Genomic DNA, 22,597 nt, shown 5'->3' on the forward strand with positions numbered 1-22,597 from the left:
ACCGTTGGATTGTCCTGCCTGACCAAGCCTTTGGTCTATTCGCGTTTCAGTACCGTCTTGCCTAAGAATAAGTAGTAATTACGTGACTTCTCAGTGTTAGTCAGTCTTAAAAGTATAGTTTTGTGCGTGTAACCTCTTGTTGAGGCGGTTTTTGTTTGTTATTCACATTGTTTTTGTGTTACGTCTGTTTTGTTTTTCTGCCAAATAGTCGTCATACGCTATATATATTTGAGCATTTGAACTGTTCAGGGAGAGTAGGCTGTGTTGAATGTTTAAGAGTATACGAAGGAGAAACAAACCCGGGACTGTGTAAGGGTACTCTTATGTTTATTAGCTTCAGGAGCAGCAAACTGCAACTTGTTGTAAAGGTGCTTAAGAAAACAAGAAACGCAGACACAGGACTGTGGGATTACAAATTGTTTATTTACTGTCTGGGACTGATTTGTTTAAATCCAGCCGTCACTGTGGGGTTGCCAGTACCCCGCTGTTCTGACAAGGAAGCCAGCTGCATCTCGCAGACATCCTGGGATTTGTCGGTGGTGGCAGCAGTACCATACTCACCTGTTCCGATACGTGTATGCTCCAGGGTTATCCCTACAAGGAGAGTTGGCGTTGTCTGTTTGTCTGTGTTCCAGGCGATTAACAGAGGGAACCTGTGCCCAACTTACCTGTGTTCCTGGATCACTCCAACAGAGGGAGCCATACGCCACTTTCAAAATCACACACCGAGTTAAGTGGCCTCCACCTGTGTTAAATTGTAGTGATTCACATGATTTCAGGATAAATTCAGCAGTTCCTGTAGGTTCCCTCTGCTGGGTAGTGCATTTCAAAGCAAAGACTCAACCATGAGCACCAAGGCGCTTTCAAAAAAATTCCGGGACAAAGTTGTTGAAAGGTACAGATCTGGGGATGGGTATAAAAAAATATCAAAGGCCTTGAATATCCCTTGGAGCATGGTCAAGATGATTATTAAGAAGTGGAAGGTGTATGGCACCACCAAGACCCTGCCTAGATCAGGCCGTCCCTCCAAACTGGATGACCGAGCAAGAAGGAGACTGATCAGAGAGGCTACCAAGAGGCCAATGGCAATTTTACAAAAAGGTAAATGCCCTTGAGTGGCCAATTGAAAATCTGTGGCATGACTTGAAGATTGCTGTCCATCAACGCTCCCCAATGAACTTGACAGAGCTTGAACAATTTGTAAAGAAGAATGGTCAAATATTGCCAAATCTAGGTGTGCAAAGTTGGTAGAGACCTATCCCAACAGACTCACAGCTGTAATTGCTGCCAAAGGTGCTTCCGCCAAGTATTAACCCTTTGCAGTCCTATGTCCGACCTGGTCCGACATTATTATTTTCCCTTTCCGGTAAAAAACAGGTCTCTAGTCGATTTTTCTCCAGAAAAAGCCGAGAAAACCATTCAATGGCTGAGTGAGACCGATAGGAGCCGAAAGAAGTAAAAAAAAAGGGGCGTATCTGTGAAATACGGATAGCCCCGGCACCACAGAGATAACACGAATATAAACAAACAAGATAGCTGCTTCTGCATCCAGTGCTCAAAGAATATCACAGACATTTTCAGAGCTTTTTTGAGATGTTATAGTAATAAAATAATGACTTGGATCGCATTATTGAGGAGTTTGGTGATAAACCGAGTGATCAGGAGATGATTTATCGGTATGCACTACTATGAAGAGGTATGTGAAAAATATAGCGAACAAGGGATGGGGCGGGGCTGGAGATAGTGTTGAGTATCCTGTTGATATGCAGTGTCTTTTAAACATGTTTTACGCACTGAATAAATGGACCGCAAAGGGTTAACTCAGGGGGGTGGAGATATCAAATTATTATCAGTTTTGTATTTTTATTATATATTTTTTTTCTCAATAAAAACTTTTTCCCCCTTAACAGTGTGGAGTATGGTGTGTAGATAAGTGGAAAAAATCCTCATTTAAATGCATGAAACTCTGAGGCACTGACACAACAAAATGTGAAAAAAAGTTCAAGGGGGTGTAGACTTTCTATAGACACTGTGTGTGTGTGTGTATATATATATATATATATATATATATATATATATATATATATATATATATATATATATATATATTACAATTAATATATATATAGAGATGCAAAACAATTACATCCCAAAAGCAGACAAATCAAGTGGCCAAAATGGTTTAATAGACCAATTAAAAAAAAAATTCAGAGAAAAAAGGTACTTTACAGAGCGTTTAAAAGGGACAAAGAGCAAAGTACACAGAAAGAGTACTTGGAACTGCAAACTCAAATCAAAAAGGAAGTTAGAAAGGCAGAGAGAGAGATAGAAATGAGCTCTGCTAAGGGGGTTAAAACCAATTCCAAAAAGTTTTTCCAATATTATAACAGCAAGAGAACATTCAAAGAGGCAGCAAAATGTCTTAGGGATACAAATAGCAAAATCATAGATGAAGAGAAAAAAATAGCAAATATACTAAATGATTTTTTGAAATATGAAATATACTAAATGAAGTTTTTACAAATGAGTATACGGACAACATGCCCCACATGCTGACCTGTTCCTATCCAGTCTTAAATAACTTTAGCATAACAGAGGCAGAAGTGTTAAAGGGACTAGGAGCTCTTAAAATAAACAGATCCCCTGGGCTGGATGAGATCCTCCCAATAGTACTCAAATAAATGAAAGGCATTATTTACAAGCTGCTAACCAAGATGATGCAACAGTCTCTTGACGCAGGGGTTGTACCGACAGACTGGGGAATTGCAAACGTAATACCGATCCACAAAAAGGGAGACAAAACTGAACCAGGTAACTACAGACCAATAAGCCTGACTTCTATTATATGTAAACTTATGGAAACTATAATAAGATCCAAAATGGAAAATTACCTATATGGTAACAGTATCCTGGGAGACAGTTAGCATGGTTTTAGGAAAGGGAGATCATATCTAACTAACCTGCTTGATTTTTTTGAGGATGCAACATCAACAATGGATAATTGCAAAGCCTATAACATGGTTTATTTAGAATTCCAGAAAGCTTTTGACAAAGTCCTGCATAAAAGATTAATTCTCAAACTGAACGCAGTAGGGATTCAAGGAAATGCATGCGCATGGTTTAGGGAGTGGTTAACATGTAGAAAACAGAAAATATTGATTAGAGGAGAAACCTCAAAATGGACCGAGGTAACCAGTGGATCTATACAGCATTCAGAACTGGGCAGACACATGGCAAATGACATTTAATAGAGAAAAGTGTAAGGTACTGCACACAGGCAATAAAAATGTGCATTATAAATACTATATGGGAGATACTGAAATTGAAGAAGGAATCTATGAAAAAGACCTAGGAGTTCATGTTGACTCAGAAATGTCCTCATCTAGACAATGTGAGGAAGCTATAAAACAAGGCCAACAAAAAATGCTCGGATATATAGTGAAAAGTGTTGAATTTAAATCAAGGGAAGTAATGTTAAAACTTTACAATGCATTTGTAAGACCTCATCTAGAATTCTGTGGCCAGTTCTGGTCACCTCGCTTCAAAAAGGAGATTGCTGCTCTAGAAAGAGTGCAAAGCCTCCCTGCAAGAAAAACATGTGCGGAATGCACATTCGTGTGGTTAATGGTGTTTTGCTTTATTGTTTGATAGTGTTACTTTATTGTTTAATTTAATTTGTTAATGGTTTTATTATTAATTATCCCCTGCACCTGGTAGCTATTGTTAAATTAAAACCAGGTGCAGGGTATTAAAGGAGAGCAGTCAGTTTGCTAGGGGCTGCTGAGTAGAAGGAGGCAGATGAGGTGCTCTGCTTCCGAGCACTCAAGAGGTAAAGAGTGTGCAATTTAAACCTGTTTTATTTTGTTTGTGGTGTTGTGTTTGGTGGGGAAACGGCTTAGCCGTCTCTCTTATAGTCAGGGTATTCCAGAAAGTTTAGTTAGTGCTTGTAAAGAGCTAGATGTTTGTTTTATTTGTGTGAATTAAAAATAGCACGTCAGCGCAGAAAAAATCCATTCCTGTGTGTTGGGTCGTGGTTTTAAAGGGGCAACGAACCCGTGTGGCAGCGGTCTTTTTACACTGGGTTTAAAAGGCATGCCATATGCAGTCAGGCTAAAATAATTGAATCTATTCAGTCTTGAACAAAGAAGACTATGCAGCAATCTGATTCAAGCATTCAAAATTCTAAAAGGTGTCGACCCAAGGGACTTTTTCGACCTGAAAAAAGAAACAAGGTCCAGGGGTCAAAAAATGGAGATTAGATAAAGGGGTGTGTGATAGAGAGAGAAAGGGTCAATGCTGTAAATCTCCCTCCCAACTAGAAACGGCTCTGTGTAAGGGGGAAGGTATGTTGCCTCCTAGATCTGCCATCTCGGTGGTAGGTGGAAACTGGAAGGTAACCATATTAGGAGGGGCGCGTAGCTGCAAGTACTCAGGACGATTCCATTGCAGTCAGCTGCAGGGCAGCCCTCTATTGGAGAAACCATGGCGACGCGTTGATTGCAGGGAGGGGTTTTCTGGGTACAAAGGGGAAGCAGCTACGTCAGCACCTCCCCTTGCACTGAGAGACGACCGGCTACGTGTTTGTTTGTGTTTTCTCGTAGAGGAGCAGGAGGACGGGAGGCTGTAGCCAGAGAGCCAGCACTAACCCCAGAGCATGCCCCTCACTACAGAGCACAACACAGCACAGCGCACCCACCACGATCCCCGAAGGAGAAGAGCACAGTTTCGTGCACGGAGGATTGTGGTTTAAGGAGTGTCTTTTGTTTACCTTTTTTGAGTCAGGACTCATTGCTGTTTTACCCCGATACCATCAGTGGTAGCGGGGTATATTATTATTTTTCATTTGGATTATTTTTGTGATATTTGTGTTAACCATTAAAAGGATTATTCTTTGGGAGACAACAGTCTGGACATTCCACATCTTTTGCACTGCACCATTCATCCTGTCACATGGTGTAAGGAAAAATTGATGAAAACTGAAAAACAATAATAGTCAAAGTCAAAAATATGTTTATTGCTGTAATACAAGAGTAGAACTATTGTACAGAGTCGCGTCACTCTGGGCTACAGTGAGATTGGTAGAACTGAGCACCACACAATGCATTCACTTCAGTTTTGTAGATTCCAAAACACACCCTTTTAATGAAGTCATTTATGACTCCTCCTCACTATACCTGTACATGGCAAGTCTCCAAGCCTCACACACATTGCTTTGCATCTGTAGATTCTCTGAGATTCTCCCATCCCCCCATGCAATCAAGCAGAGCAGAGCTGTAAAACCCCCTACACGAATGCCCATAAATGGTCATATTTGCTCTCAATCTAGCCAAACTGCAATGTATTGAGACAGACCCTGCATTCCAAAATATCCCACCTAAACTCTGTGCTCAATGTCTCTCCATTGAAAGTACCATACATACAATATTCTAACAATATGAATATGGATTATCAAATTTCCTTACAGGGGCATTCAGAACAGAAAATAGGAGGCACTTTTTTACACAGAGAACTGTGGGAGTCTGGAGCCAACTCGCTAGTGATGTTGTTGAAGCTGACACCCTGGGATCCTTCAAAAAGCTGCTTGATGAGATTCTGGGATCAATAAGATGGGCTGAATGGCCTCCTCTCGTTTGTAAACTTTCTTATGTTCTTATATATATATATATATATTTTTTTTTTTTTTCCTTTTTTTTTTTTTTGATACAACTTAATTAAATGCCTGGGGTATTCAAGCACCTCATCAATTGCAAAGCCCTGTTAAATATGTATAGGCCTTTTCTGTACAGAGATGGCACTAATGAAGTGCAGCAATAGACAGGGCTTTCTATTAGTTTGATCAAAGCATCCTGTTTTATGTGCTCAATGGTAACAGGGTATTTGGTGATGCAATCTACTGATGTAATTTACTAATAATCTTTAACCACTTCAACTCCAGATGTAAAAATGAAACCCCTTCCCAGGTACCAGATTTTGAAAATAATAATAATAATGTTTTCAAACCTGTAATTGCTATAAAATGTTAACATATGATGAATAAAACACAAATAAATGAACTAAACTGTTTTTCATTAACCCTTTATGCTCCTGTGTGCTACATACCCATGTTCAATATAGAGATAAAAACAAGTTTTTTTATTTTATTTTTTATTTTTTGTTTGAACAGTGAAAACAAACATGCTGCTAATAACGCTAATAACAATAATAATCAGTAAACAGTAATTATCAAATAAAAATCAAACAACATCAAAATGTGTGCCATTATCGACTTGCTCTGTGCCCTTTATTGAAATGTTCAATACAACAGAACCTGGGGTTGCCTTCGCAACCACTGCACATTTTTCTTCTTTTGTTTTCATTTTCGTAGCAGACCCTGCACCTTTTCTGCTGTCTCTGCTTCCCTTGTGTTGGAGGGATAGTCACAAATGCATGTACAGGCATTGTGATGGATCTGGCTGCCGCAAACGCCTGCTTCATTGCCTTGTATCCAGTATTGTGTTTTGATAGTATTTCGTCACAGCACTGCCATTTCAAACCAAACACCTTCCCGTTTGCAGCTGGCTTACCTGTATAGTAGCTGCATGCTCTTTTGTTTGTACAGTCACAAAGTTAAGTGATTAGCTTTTCAAGAACAAAAGCCAAAAAGCACTCCAATGGAGAATGCAAACTCCATTGGCGGGGTGCACATCTTTGTAAACAGGTGCAAAATCAAATGATGGAGAACTGGCATCACGGTAGGGATCAGTAATAAACACCCAGTCCCCTGCTGTTCTTGGCTCCACATTCTCTTCATCATCATCGCTGAGTGATAAGTCAGCATCACTGTCGCTGGTGTCGAAATCCTCCGAACCAACTTCAAAATCTTCATCACTCCCGTTGTCGCTCTCCACGTACGTTGCCATGTTTAGCTTTCACTAAAAACTATATAAACTACAACTAAACAAGTAAAACTAATAATAAAACAAAAAAATAATATAAAACACTATATATATACTTGTAAAAGTTAAATGGCTTCCCGCAATATATCTCAGTCTTCAAAACGTCCACAGGTAGATTGGAATCTAAACGACATGCAATTGGATACAAATGTCACCTGACCCTTTCCCAACTTTCATTGCACATTCCACAGTACTAGCACTGCTTTAGGGAGTGAAACCTGAAACGCAAGACTGAGAAACCGCTCATAGAATAGAATGGGAAACTTGATGCACGCAGGTTACGGCATGGTACTGTAAGTGGGTTTTCATTTGACGTACGTGCGTACATTATGGTGTTGAAGTGGTTATTAGTGTGGGACGCAGGTGTGACGCTTTCTTTCACTAATGCGTCAGTGTTCTGAAGTGCATGTAGTAAACACTGAACGCAGAGAGGTTGTGTTGCGTAGCTGCTAAAATTGTTTATTGTGTAATTTGGACAGAAACATAATTTTGAGAGAATGTTTTTATTAATTTCTTCTTATGTTTTACCGTTTGTTTGAATTATTAAATTGTATTACAATGCGTATAGAGGGAAACAGGGTCTTGTTTAATAATGTGCTATTCCATATAGGGAATTGAATGTATATTATTGATAAAGTTATTGGCACGTCATTAATATTATTTTGTTCAATAATTACAGTGAGTTATAGTTATTATTTTCTTATTTTGTTTAATCTAATTTAATTGTCATTTAGGTTTTATTGTAACTTGAAACAGTAAAAACGATGTTTAATGGTACTGTTGAAACTATATATAAAAATCTATGGGAAGTTAAAAAAATAATACTATTCAGTTGAATATGATCTATAAATATTATTTTTGTGGTTATACTTGTTAACATAAAGAATAGTGTGAATATTAATTATGGTAAATTTACTGTAATGGCTAATTTTCGTATTATTGTTTTGTTTATTTTGTAGTAATGCATCAGTGTTCTGAAGTGCATGCAGTAAACACTGAACGCAGAGAAGTTGTGTTGCGTAGCTGCTAAAATAATAGAACACTCTTTTATCTGGTTACAGAAAATCTACAAATAAATGTTTTGCACCAGGATGGACTCGGCTTTTTCATTCTAAGAATTGCAATACGGGTGGGACATTTTGATACTCATTTTACCTTAGTAGATATATTTGTATCCCTGAAAAGATAATATTGACATCTCAAAAAAAAGCAATCCATCCCGCAAGTACAGTGCTACCACAAACTACAGTGACTGGACAGGGGTGACAGAGAGCGAATGAATCCTAGTCAACAATCTCCCTCCCGACCTGTGAGGGCGCTGTGTAACAGGAACAGTGTGCCCCGAACTGGAGGGTTTGACAGTTCATTCCAGGGTCAGTCGGAAGTTGGCCATCCAAAAAGGGGGCGAAGCCACAATACTAGTCAGCGCCTTACTGTGGTTGGCAATGTGTCAGTCGTGGATTGGAGGAGACGTGGGGCGTGACTGAAGGTATATCAGGGGATGTGGCTGAGCGATCTGTTCCTTTGTTATGGTTACGGATGGACCTGTAAAAGGAGTACAGATATAAAATAACCGTGAGTGTTTCCTGTTTTGTTGTTCTAACTGTCATTGTTTGTCATTGTTTGATGGCTAACATTAGCCGGAAGCTGTTGCTAAAGGCCAGCACTGAACCAGGACTACACTGCACCACTGTTTCACAATTGTTGTATAGCACCACCTGCACAAAGAGCACTCACTGTTAGGATAAGTGATCGTGTATTACTGCATTATTATTATTTCAGGACTGAACCCTGTGGTTTAACTGAGCAATACACAGTGGTGTGTAGAGCCAGTTATTATTATTTACCAACAAATAAAGAGCTGTTTAAACGTGAACTGTTTTGTTTCAAATCATTCCTGAGCACTGCATCACCTGTACACCTGTGCACTACAAACCACTTTCCCACAACAGGACATTTGTTCTTTTAACCAGAAACACATGGTTTCTGCAATGGTATTGCATTTAATGTGGTACGAGTCTTGCCTGTCACCACTGCAGAAACATATTTTTATTCAGGAACACCTTGCAAGGTGATGCTTGCCATACAGTATAAGTGGTCACAGCCAGTTGTCCTAGCTAGAAGTCCCCATAAAAATGACTAAAGATTTTAATTAATGTATAAAACCACCTTTATTCCTCAAATGTTTAAAAATGACAGTTTTTCCTATTAAAGAGTAACTGAACATTGACTCCAACAGCACTTTCTGCAGTAATGTAAAGTAGGTCACAAAAGGTTCAAATATCTTGTCTGGTTAAAGAGGCTGTTGCTTTGGCAAACTGTAAGGACTTGCAAACTAGACATTCCAGCAAGTGTGTTGTTTACATGGTGACAGCGGGGAGGCCACATGTGGTTGAAGGTCATAATACACAGATTGTTGCTCTTGTCGCTCATACAGTTGCCCTCAAATGTTGTACACATATTTTATCACTGCCAGGTGGCTCTCTAAAATCATCTTTTGACCAATTTTCAGTGTAAAATCAAGAAAAATATATGTTGATAACTTCAGGACACATTGTCTTTTTATAAAACCTCATTGCATGTTTACAGTAAGCAGTATCACCAGACAAAGAGGGAGTTTCCAGACATAACAGTCCACTCCCCAACCATATCAAATGGTTTGTACACCATCGTCATTTAATTGTCTGTTAAAGTCTTGACTCAACCAAATTACAGCAGGATGGAATTCTACAAAAAAAAGCAATGCAAAAGGTCGAGAGACTAGACTGTTGAGTAGGAATGTAACAAGCATGGAGAAAAAGTACACATGCTGCATTCCTCTAAGGCCTGATCAGAAACAAACTTGGATATAAAGGTGAATCCTTTTTCATCCTGCTCCTTGACAACGGCACATGCTGACATCCTCTAAGGCCTGGCCCTCTCCCAACTGTGTTTTGAAATATTTACTATTACGCCAACTAAGAACTGTCACTTCGATACCCTCTGTCTCATATTTTAAGCGAGACGCATGCCAATCAGTTACAGTCTGCTGTCCTCAGTCACTATTTTCCCCCCATCTTGAATGGCTGTCATGGGATCTGACCAATGGTGCCTCACTAATGAGCCCTCCTAAAATAGCAGCTGGGGATGTGCAGTCCCAGGTGCAGGGTCAGGGCCAAACAAGTGGCTGAACGTCTGCCAGTTGGCACATTATTATCTATCTAAGGCAGGACAGATTACCTCCTATTGTACCTTAATTTGGACTCAGTCAAGCTGTCTCGGCCTCCTTAGATTGTTCATTCAGAAACCATAAATTAGCGGATCCACGCTTTGTCCCATATGGCCCAGTTATCCCAGGCAGGAGGGAGTTATGACAGAAATGAATGAGACATGAAGCCCAAACTGGGTGAAGCCAGAGTCGACACCTTGTTACTCAGCCCAGAAAAGCTGGAAGGTTGTAGGCATGCTTCCCGGATGTTTTGCATTTTCCTGGCATTGAACAAACGCAGACTTGGGGTGTGTTATAGTATGTGATCTCTTGATTATCAAACTAGTACTTCACAGATAAGGTTTAGTTGAAATGGCTGAAATTAAGGAAGCAAGAAACTCACATTGCAAGTACAGTGAAATGCTTTTGCAGCCTTATACCTAAACAAGTTAGAAAAACATGTTTAATAATAATAATAATAATAATAATAATAATAATAATAATAATAATAATAACAAATAGGAAACAGTCAGCTTTTTAAAGGTTTGTGGTTCTATTTTGGTTGCAAGTTACAAGAAACTTGCGTCACAAACATTGTGTTACATGCAATGTGCAAGGGTAAACATGGCCAATTATCTGCCAATAAACACCCAAATATCAGTTATCACATTGCTTAAACTTGACAGTGTCAAAAGCAGCCTGAATGGCACCTTCAGATACACTCCTCCCATTGCCCGCTCCCGTTGATTAACATGACCTGAATCTGTCTGAACCATTGGAGGACTCTACATGTACACATGTTTCTGCAAACTGCCAGAGACACCAAAAATACGTATGGAATATGTTTTCAGGTGGCTGCTAATGCTGTAATTAAATTACACATATTTTGACTACAAGTCTTTCAATGTCTTCTTTGACTTCCAGTCAAGTCTTTAACAATTTCTAAATATACTATTATTGAGTTTTAATAGTTATGAATTAATTTGTTTTGCATGATCATTTTTCAAAATATTAAGTTGAGGTTTTTGATAGTGTAAGGAATGAACCACATATGGGAAATGCATTACATTTTTTTTAATGCATCATTGTAAAAAATATGTAAAACTGTTGTATTTAAAACTTCCTCTTCCAAAAAAAAATAATACATTGTATTACTGTGCTTGCCCCTGATAGTAGCTGATAATTTGCTGATGGAAAGTCAAGTATACATTTTCTTTTTACTTTTTGTAAAGTCTTAGTTGGGCCATTTGAAATAAAACTTGGTTTAAACCCCGAGTTTTACATAAGGAGTACCAGTTTATGAAATTATACATGTGTTTGCCAACCTTACCCCCCATCCGGGCCAAGCCTTCCGCTTTTACAAAAGCAATATTGTACTGATGGGATATTCTTGACTATATTTATCAATATGGATTCAGTATTTCATTGTTCAAGTGTTTATTTATTTTAGATACTCTACTGACATGAGCAAGAAAAGGACGCTCAATCTTCCTCATGCTGAGTCCGTATATTCAATTATTTATTTAATCATGTATCCAGATAAGGTTTTGGGTCATTAAATAATTTACTCTCCAATTTAGGCAATGTGTGAATAAAGTGTATTTTGGGTGAGTAAAATGCAACATTACCTTGCAATCATGAGTACTTTAAAAAAATACTGTACATACTATTATGCTAACTTATGGGGTATGCATTAACTACAGCCTTACATTACAACTGTAATTCCACTTTGAACTACTGTATCCAAACTTGGTCTTACAATAAAAACAAAACCAATTATTCTTATTTGCTTTATTGACCACTAACAACGACTGTGAAGCAAATAAACACAGAAACAGATTTATTTTTATTCCAATGCTGCAGATGTAATATATATATATATATATATATATATATATATATGGTAAAGTAGGGGGAGGATGTGTGCTGTGCAGAGGCTTTGCACATGGGTGCACGTGTGCAGGGTTGTCTGGTGATGGAAATTGTGTTTAATTGTTTAATTGAGTGATTGAGTTGTGGTTGGAAAAGTGTGAAATGTGGCCAGGTGGAAACTGAATGATTGTCAATCTACCCCCGGCCACAACCTATAAAAGAGAACGAAGGATGAATGTTTGGTGTGGGTTGTGTAGGTGAGTGCTTGGAGCAGAGAAACAGAGTAAGGTACCGTGATAGCAAGGCTTGGGTACTGTTTTGTTTATTTTGAAGAGTTCTGTGTGTAGGGTTTTTGTTCAAACTGTAATTTTGTTCCTGTGTTTGACACCTACATCACTATATATATATATATATATATATATATATATATATATATATATAATATCGTGGCAAAGTGGTTTGCAGTGTGCAGGTGTAGAGGTGATGCAGTGCTTAAGACAATGACAAACAACAAAGTACTGGTGAAATGATGGTTTATTCACAATCCAGTCTGATGACAACAGTAAAGAATAATGGGAACTGGCAATACACAACGATTGCTCAGTCAAATCCATGGGATCAGTCCCGAAACAATAAACACAGTATTTAAACACACACAGTTAACACAAACACGGTCACAAGTCAAAAGTGAGTGCTGTAGTGCTTGTGGTGAAAATACAATTTATCGTGAACAAGTGCAGTGTTGTCTGGGTTTTGTGCTGGCCTGTAGGCGACAGCTCCGGATCGTGTTAGCTGTCTAATAACAACAAACAAGTAGATTTTAGACGAGACAAAACAAACAAAACACTCACAATAACAATTACATTCTCCTTCCGGTTCAGCGTTAACCATACAAAGGAACAGACCACCTCACTATGTCCCCTTATATACCGTCAATCACACCCCTTGGTTAACAATTGCAACCGCTCCTCCAATCAGCGGCTGTACCGTAGCTCTCACCAAGAATCATTCTGTCTCTGTCACAATATATATATATATATATATATATATATATATATATAAACAATAATACTGTATTCCTTATTGATAGCCTTGCTGCAGCAATATTAAACATTCTGACCCTCCAAATACAGAATATTGTATTTATTATATAGATTTAGCTTCCAGAAAATTGGTTGACAGATTTGTTACGCATTCAATTTAAACATCATATGTAATTCATATTTTTTCAATGTGTAAAACACATTAGCACTTACCTTTGAAGTAAAGGTCTGCGCGGGTCTGATTTTTACGACCCACTTTTGACCTGGTCCCGCGACTACAAGACCCGACCCAAAACAGCAACCCAGCAAAAAACAGCAATGTCATTTGCCATGTGTCTGCCCAGTTCTGAATGTTGTCTAGATCATTTTGAATGATCTTTGCTGCTGCAACAGTGTTTGCCATTCCTCCTATTTTTGTGTCGTCTGCAAATTTAACAAGTTTGCTTACTATACCTGAATCTAAATCATTAATGTAGATTAGGAATAGCAGAGGACCTAATACTGATCCCTGTGGTACACCACTGTTACCTCACTCCATTTTGAGGTTTCTCCTCTAATCAGTACTTTTTGTTTTCTACATGTTAACCACTCTCTAATCCATGTGCATGCATTTCCTTGAATCCCTACTGCGTTCAGTTTGAGAATTAATCTTTTATGCAGGACTTTGTCAAAAAGCTTTCTGGAAATCTAAATAAACCATGTCATATGCTTTGCAATTATCCATTGCACTACGTAACACAATTTTTGTTCCTGAGTAGTAAGTGTTATTTCCTAATTGCTTATGCCTCAAAAGTATAGAAAATGGCTATTATTCCCCACAAACTTTGCTTTTGTGACCAGGACAGTGATATTTTGAAATGTACCTATTTCCAATGAGAAAACGGGCGAATTTGTGTCTTTTCATTCACATAAAGTCAGAAAAAAACAACATATGAATCCAAATTAACATGTATTTATACTAAAGTAATACAAAAATGACTACAAAAGATTTAGAAGTGAGTAGTTTTTCGAGATTTTCAGCTCCATATAGTTTTCGGCCTTGTGATTGCCCAGGAAGCCCCGAACCACTGCGACAAAGCTGTTCCAAGCTGCTTTCTCCTTACTAGTGAGCTTCTTGGGGAATTCATTGCACTCCAGGATCTTCTTTATCTGTGGTCCGACGAAGACACCGGCTTTGACCTTTGCCACAGACAGCTTAGGGAAGAAGTCTTGAAGGTACTTGAAGGCTGCCGACTCCTTATCTAGAACTCTGACAAATTGTTTCATAAGGCCCAATTTGATGTGCAGTGGTGGCATCAGCACCTTCCGTGGGTCCACCAGTGGCTCCCACTTGACGTTGTTCCTCCCCACAGAGAACTCGGTCCGCTTGGAAGGGTCCACCATGCAGAAGTAGCAGTTGCTTGAGTGGTCAGTGGGTTCCCGCCAAATTCTTGGGATAGCGAACTTCATGGCTCTCTTTTCCCCTCTTACCATCCTACAAAAATACATTTATTTCACCCATGACTAATGTGTAAGAGATTCTCGCAACATTTTTCATATATGATATATTTTTTCAATAACATTGAAAATTGTAAAACATTTTAAAATTAAAAACTTTTACAATTTTAAAAATTTTAACAAATTTTATAACATAAAATTCCAAGCAACAATTGTCCATCTTACCTTCCAGAGTTTTTTTTGCAGTGCTCGCAGGTGAAATGAGGTGCCCAGGGTTTGTCTTGATCCCGACAGGCATGCCGAAATATGCCTTGTAGGCCTCACACATCTTAGCAGATGCTTCCACGGAGTACTTTTTTGCTTTTGTCTTAATAAATTGGCCGCAGACGTAGCAAAATGCGTCTGCCGGATGCTTGCAGCCTCTTGATGCCATCTCAGAAAAATGCAGATATGTATCCACTTAGGCAGCTGGAACTAAACTGAACTGGTGGGCTTAAGGCCCCTGTATTTATACTACTATTTATATTACTGGAAAGTTCTAGAAAGTTCTAGAAGTTACTCCAAGTTTAATCAGCACTGAATCTATCTGGAATGTTCTGGAAAATAGGTAAATTTCAAAATATCACTGTCCTGGTCACACAAGCAAAGTTTGTGGGGAATAATAGCCATTTTCTATACTTTTGAGGCATAAGCAATTAGGAAATAACACTTACTACCCGGGAACAAAAAAAAAAAAAAAAATTGTTACACGGTGTTGTCGATGTTGCATCCTCAAAAAAATCAAGCAGGTTAGTTAGATACGATCTCCCATGATACTGTTACCATATAGGTAATTTTCCATTTTGGATCTTATTATAGTTTCTATAAGTTTACATACTGTATAATAGAAGTCAGGCTTATTGGTCTGTAGATACCTGGTTAGGTTTTGTCTCCCTTTTTGTGGCTCGGTATTACGTTTGCAATTCTCCAGTCTGTTGGTACAACCGCTGTGTCAAGAGACTGCTGCATGATCTTGGTTAGCAGTTTGTAAATAACTTCTTTCATTTCTTTGAGTACTATTGGGAGGATCTCATCCGGCCCAGGGGATTTGTTTATTTTAAGAGCTCCTAGTCCCTTTAACACTTCTGCCTCTGTTGTGCTAAAGTTATTTAAAACTGGATAGGAACAGGTCGACATGTGGGGCATGTTGTCCGTATCCTCCTTTGTAAAAACTTGTGAAAAGTAATCATTTAATATATTTGCTTTTTTTTTCTTCGTCTATGATTTTGCCATTTGTATCTCTTAGACATTTAACCTCCTCTTTGAATGCTCTCTTGCTGTTATAATATTGGAAAAACATTTTGGAATTGGTTTTAGCCCCCTTAGCAATGTTCATTTCTATCTCTCTCTTGGCCTTTCTAACTTCCTTTTTGACTTGCGTTTGCAGTTCCGAGTGCTCTTTCTGTTTACTTTGTTTTTGCTTTTTTTGCTGATTTTTTTTTTTCTTAACCACTTTGCAGTCCATTTATTTAGCGCGTCTCAGGCGTTTATTTAGTTTATTTTAGACGCGCTGTTTAAAAGTATCTGTTTTACTCCAATCTACTTCTGTTAGTCTGTGTTTCATACCTTCATAGTTTGCGTTTCTAAAATTGTAAACCTTAGCTTTAGTCATTACTTTTTGGGTTTTAAAAATCACTTCAAATGAGACCATGTTGTGGTCTGAGTTTGCCAATGGTTCTCTGACCTCTGTTTGAAAACAGTTTGAAAACATGCTTAACTACTACACTCAATACCATTATTGTTAAATTCTGGTAATATTTATTTTGTTATCTTTATTATTTTATTAAAAGTGATGTTGTAGTGAAGAAATTAAGCTGACAAATGGTTTTTGATTCAAAAACACTTTATGTACAAGAAAGGTATACCTCCAATACAATCATATAAGCATGAGATTTAAACTGACTTTGGACGAGGCCTCAGTACAGCTCAGTGCATATGTTTGTATTAGAAAGCACGGATATCCATGGAGTCAATTCGAAAGAGATGAAAAGACTGACAAAACTTTACAATGTTTGGCATTTATACCTTTGTAGCAATTGTTGACTCCACTCCCATTTGTCTTACTCTGTCCAATGATAGGGGTTTCCACTCTATCATTGCACATTCCCTCTGCAGGGGAAAAGGGGGAGTTGAATACCACGTTGTACCTAGCAGGGTGCATCCCTCTTGTCTTTCAGTTCCCCTCCCCCTATCTCACACTATCTCTGCTAATATCCTGCCTTTTGACGTTTAGCTCTGACACTTATCTGTGACTTCCAGTCGTGGTAGGTTATGCCAAACTGCACATAGCTGGTTTTGCCGATGAGAAATGAAAGAACTCGAAACTTACACAATACTGTATAGAAACTTAATATGAAACGATATTAAAGCAACTGAATTAGTAAAATGTATAATTAATAACATAATTAATACCCCATGCAGAAAGCCATCAATACAGTGTATTTCTGTCCAATGCTATTAGTATGAGTGATACTGATACAGTCGTATTCTGTACTATGTACTATGCTTGCTTTATTTTTGTAACTTTAAACAAAAGTACATACTAAGTGAGATAGGCTAAGATGTATATTTAAAGCTAGTACTGTGCAAACTAAAATGTGATTCAAAGTAAAAAAAAAAGTAAAATATTGTCACTGATGATTATTAACAGTATGTTTGTTGATTGTCATATATAATTTACCAGTAACAAGCTACATGCTGCTGATAATTAATTGTATTGAGGAATGAAAAGTTTGAATATTGTGTGCAAATGTGGCACAGTAAACCTGATGTCAAAATGAATAACAACATAAAACTGTGTTTCCTCTGTTTATTTCAATTCAATTACAGGACCCAGTCAGAGCAGATCTAGAACCTGTAATACAAGAAATACTGGTACATTTACCTTCTAATACGTTATTTGGGAAAGGGTTACAGACGAGAACGCTGAAAGGACAGAACACGTTTTTGACGATTCAAATTCAGACCCAAATTTTTTATTTTTTTTTACCCGAGCCACAAAACACGAAAAAGTTCACATTCCGACCCGAACCTGACCCCGCTGTTGTGGGTCACCCGCGAGCCCCGCGGGTACCCAACCCGATGCAGGACTCTAATTTTAATTAATATTAATAATGTTTTTATTACTGAAAGTTTAACAAAATAAATAAGAAAAGAAACATGACGGGGGGGGGACAGAGTCACAATACCAGATGTCATCGCCTTATGTAGGCGATGTGTCAGTCATGGATTGGAGGATACGTGACTGCACTCGCTACTGAAGGCTAAGGGTAATTCAGGGGATGTGACGAAGTGATCTGTCCTTTTGTTATGGTTTTATGAAAGGACCAGGAAGGAGTAAAAGCGAACCGTGAGTTTCCATGCTGTATTCTGTCTGTCTAATAATTGTTACTTGTTTGTTATTGTTAGACAGCTAATCACCAGGAGCTGTCGCTACAAGGCCCGCTCTACACCTGGACAACACGTCACCACTGTTCACCATTCACTGTACTTTGTGTTTCGTGTATTATTCGTGTTGTTTATTTATTATTTTGGGACTGTACCCCTTGCTATTACCTGTGTGATACACATCGTTGTGTAGAGCCAGGTACTTATTATTTAAGAGTTATGAGCCCGCAACACAGCCAAATAAAGGAGCTGTTTCATTGAACTTTCACTGTCTTGTGTGTGTTATTCCTGACCACTGCACCATCTACAACTGCGCACTGAAATCCACCTGTTCACAGCACCACATGAAGTATGCATCTAAACTCCAAATCATTTCAAACCCATTAGCGGGCAACAGCTGTGATTGAACCAGAAGCTGATCTTGTCCTGATGTTCATAACAGGTGTTGCTTCTGTGCAGCACTGTTTATAGTGATGCCTACAATTGCTAAGACCATTAACAATCTCAATTTTAATTTATGAGCAACATTCATGATTACAGATGTACAGACAGATTTAAAAGAATAAGCAATTTTGTAGATAATTATTAACCTATTTTTACCCTAGACATGAGAACTACTGCAGTCAAGAATTGCCTCTGGAAAGGAATTTACACAGCATGAAAATGGCTGCCACCCATGGTTTTCACTCGAGCAAATGGGACAGTAAAGACACTGGCATCTGTGGATCTCAAGGCACAGCTGCTAGGCATGTAACTCGTAACCTAAGACGAAGACAAAAAAAGTAAAACAAATCTTCCATGGCATACCTAAGTAACAGATTGCAGTCTGTACAATCATTAGGTAGTCGTAAACAAGGCTTTATATTTTAGAAGTGTAAAGTAATGGAGATATGATGGCACTAAGTCAATGGGCAATCCTAAATGTCAGGAGGATGCTTAATTGGTGCTGGCTTCACGAAGAAACATACTGCAGCAGCAGTGTAAGTGAAGGAACACCAGAGAGCAAGGGGACTTTTTAACAACAGCCACTTTGTAAATCAAGGTTTCTTCTATTGCATTACATCTGCTTTGTATTCTGAGCATTACAGTATGTACACCTAATGGCTGCCCCTGCTGTAACTTCTTCAATCCGCCCAACAGTAAAAATCGCATTTATTTTCTTATATTGCTATTGGTTTTGTGTTAAATTTGTGCAGAATAATGTCATCCCATTGTTTTAGCCAATAATAGCACCAATGCAAAGCATTTACTGTCACATGTCTTCCAATTCAACCAAACAGACATTTGAGACGGTTTAGTTATCCTCAAGGTATCTGATCAAATTTGCTGACTCAGAAACAATTTATTAAATTAAGATTTTATCAATTAAAGACATCAGTGTAAGTGCATGTTATAAAAGCCTTGTAAGTAAGAGACTTAAACAAAACCCCTTGGTCAGAGAAAGAACGTGTTTACTGTAATGCCTGTCAAAAACGTTGTCTTTCTCATTTTCAAAAATATGAGACTTGTTAATTTCTTGCACCAATGGCCTCAGTCACTGCAGCACATTTTTTTAAACCAAGTTATTACGAGTAATGTAATTTATGACCATGTTATGTTACTGTATATTATTTTATTGTAAGTGTTGGTTCACAATATTGAATAAAAACATAGGATCATGTATCCCGATAGCTTAAGCCAGCATCTGCACTGCTTACAAAAGATGAGCATGTCCTACTTCTATTTCATGGATTTGCTACAAAAGCAGTAAAAACACAGTTTTTACCAAACTGTAATTGTATATGTTCATCCCGAATTGGTTCTACTTCTACCTTGAGAATTGGTGTAAACAGAGGATTGGCCGCATTTTCTGTAACCTTGACCTTGAAGACAAAGGATAATGTTTATGATGAATACCACTTCCCCACACAAATGCTGCTACTGGGACATTAAAAAAATTATGTAAAATACCCATTCACACAGCACGAAATTGCGCAGTCTATGCCGGTATATCCCTTTCTCACAGCCGAAGGGATCCTGTGAGTACAACTTTCAAACCTGTCAGTCAGATCATTTTCATGGCAACGACAACGGAAACAAAACAAAACAAATAAATAAGCAGAATAACGTTGGTAAGCTACTTAAAAATATATATACAGTACTGTGCAAAAGTTTTAGGCAGGTGTGAAAAAATGCTGTAAAGTAAGAATGCTTTCAAAAATAGACATGTTAATAGATTATATTTATCAATTAACTAAATGCAAAGTGAGTGAACAGAAGAAAAATCTAAATCAAATCCATATTTGGTGTGACCACCCTTTGCCTTCAAAACAGCATCAATTCTTCAAGGTACACTTGCACAAAGTCAGGGATTTTGTAGGCATATAGTCAGGTGTATGATTAAACAATTATACTAAACAGGTGCTAATGATCATCAATTCAATATGTAGGTTGAAATACAATCATTAACTGAAACAGAAACAGCTGTGTAGGAGGAATAAAACTGGGTGAGGAACAGCCAAACTCAGCTAACAAGGTGAGGTTGTTGAAGACAGTTTACTGTCAAAAGTCATACACCATGGCAAGACTGAGCACAGCAACAAGACACAAGGTAGAGAGCGGTACACGAATGAGTGTCTGCAGGCAACAGTGAAGCATGGTGGAGGTTCCTTGCAAGTTTGGGGCTGTATTTCTGCAAATGGAGTTGGGGATTTAGTCCGAATTAATGGTCTCCTCAATGCTGAGAAGTACAGGCAGATACTTATCCATCATGCAATACCATCAGGGAGGCATCTGATTGGCCCCAAATTTATTCTGCAGCATGACAACGACCCCAAACATACAGCGAAAGTCATTAAGAACTATCTTCAGCGTAAAGAAGAACAAGGAGTCCTGGAATTGATGGTATGGCCCCCACAGAGCCCTGATCTCAACATCATCGAGTCTGTCTGGGATTACATGAAGAGAGAGAAGCAACTGAGGCTGCCTAAATCCACAGAAGAACTGTGGTTATTTCTCCAAGATGTTTGGTCCAACCTACCTGCCGAGTTCCTTCAAAAACTGTGTGCAAGTGTACCTAGAAGAATTGATGCTGTTTTGAAGGCAAAGGGTGGTCACACCAAATATTGATTTGATGTAGATTTTTCTTCTGTTCACTCACTTTGCATTTTGTCAATTGATAAATATAAACTATTAACATGTCTATTTTTTAAAGCATTCTTACTTTACAGCATTTTTTCACACCTGCCTAAAACTTTTGCACAGTACTGTATCAATTTCTTATCTTTCAATTAATGGCGCTGGAGAACAAATAGGGTAATTGCTTCTCATCAACTTGAGTCCAATTAATTTCATGAGTCTTCCTCTCCTTTCTCAAGTGCACAAACCTGCTGCATTGAAAGAATCTATTCACAATATAGGAGGCTTGTTGCTAGGGAGCTGACGTCACTGCCTTGTGACTTTTGCTAGTGCATTGCTGCCACACGTGAACACCTTGTTGGCTAAAATAAAAAAACACTTCAGCAAGTATCTATTTAATTTGCTTTGTGTTATTGTGAAATACTTGTGTGTATATGATAACAGTACGAAAGTAATGCTTTGTTTTTAATTGTTTTGTATATTGTTATTTGTGATGTGCAATACGAAATAAAACGAACAGTAATTCTAAGTGCCTATGTATATTGCAGCTAAGGCATACGTAGTTAGACAGTAAAAATGGGGAGCCAACTCCAGGACTGCGATATATCCGAATCCGCGGTATAGTGAATATGTATATATATGCAGAAAATTTAAATAAAAATATTTAAGTGGGGACGCATTATTAATATTATTTTCACTGAGCCGCCTGATACCAACTGCAGTGTATTAAAAGGTATAGGCTTGTCGACCATCAAAAAAAAAAAAGTTCTACTTATTGCATGTACTGTCAACAGAAAAAAAGAAAAAAGAAAGGATATTTCAGGTACTTAAAAAGGTAGCATAATTGATTACAAATCAATTATCAGGACGTTTCGGACTACAAGTCCTTCATCGGCTGAATACAAAAAAACAGTGCTTTAAGAAATTGATAATAAAACAAACAAATAGTCTTTTAAACAAAATTCCAGAATGTTGATGATGATGATGATGACCTCAGAATAGAATGTTCATTCCAAATGGCTCCAAAGTGTCTAGTTTGAAGTTCACATTCCTTTTGTTTCCTGACAAGCAATGAACCATCCCACAAATTGTGATGTCTTCTATAGTGTGGTCATTTCTGTTAAAATGCCTGGCGACAGGAAAGGTAGAGGTGTTAATTCGTATACTTCTCAGATGTTCCACGAAGCGATCAGCAAAGCGTCGTTTTGTTTCACCAATATATAGCTTGTTACATTTGATGCAGCCAATGCAATATACTATTCCTTTACTAATGCAAGTAAAAGTATCATGGATAGTAAATGAGGATTTTGCTCCCTTAACTACTGTGTTGCTGTGAATGTATTTACAAGTTGCACAGCGTGACCTATTGCATGGAAACGTACTCTTAAGACTGCCCAGATTGGGTCGAATGTTACTGTGGACCAGATGCTCTCTTAGATTTTTGTCTCTTCTGTATGACATTAGAGGAGGGTTATTGAAAATAGGAGCTGTAGAAGGATCATCTTGAAGAATGCTAACATTTCTTTGAATGATGTGTTGTACTTTTTTGGTCATGGGATGATATGTAAGAACAAGGGGAA

This window comes from Acipenser ruthenus, chromosome 2, assembly GCF_902713425.1.
Source record: "Acipenser ruthenus chromosome 2, fAciRut3.2 maternal haplotype, whole genome shotgun sequence".
NCBI lineage: Eukaryota > Metazoa > Chordata > Actinopteri > Acipenseriformes > Acipenseridae > Acipenser > Acipenser ruthenus.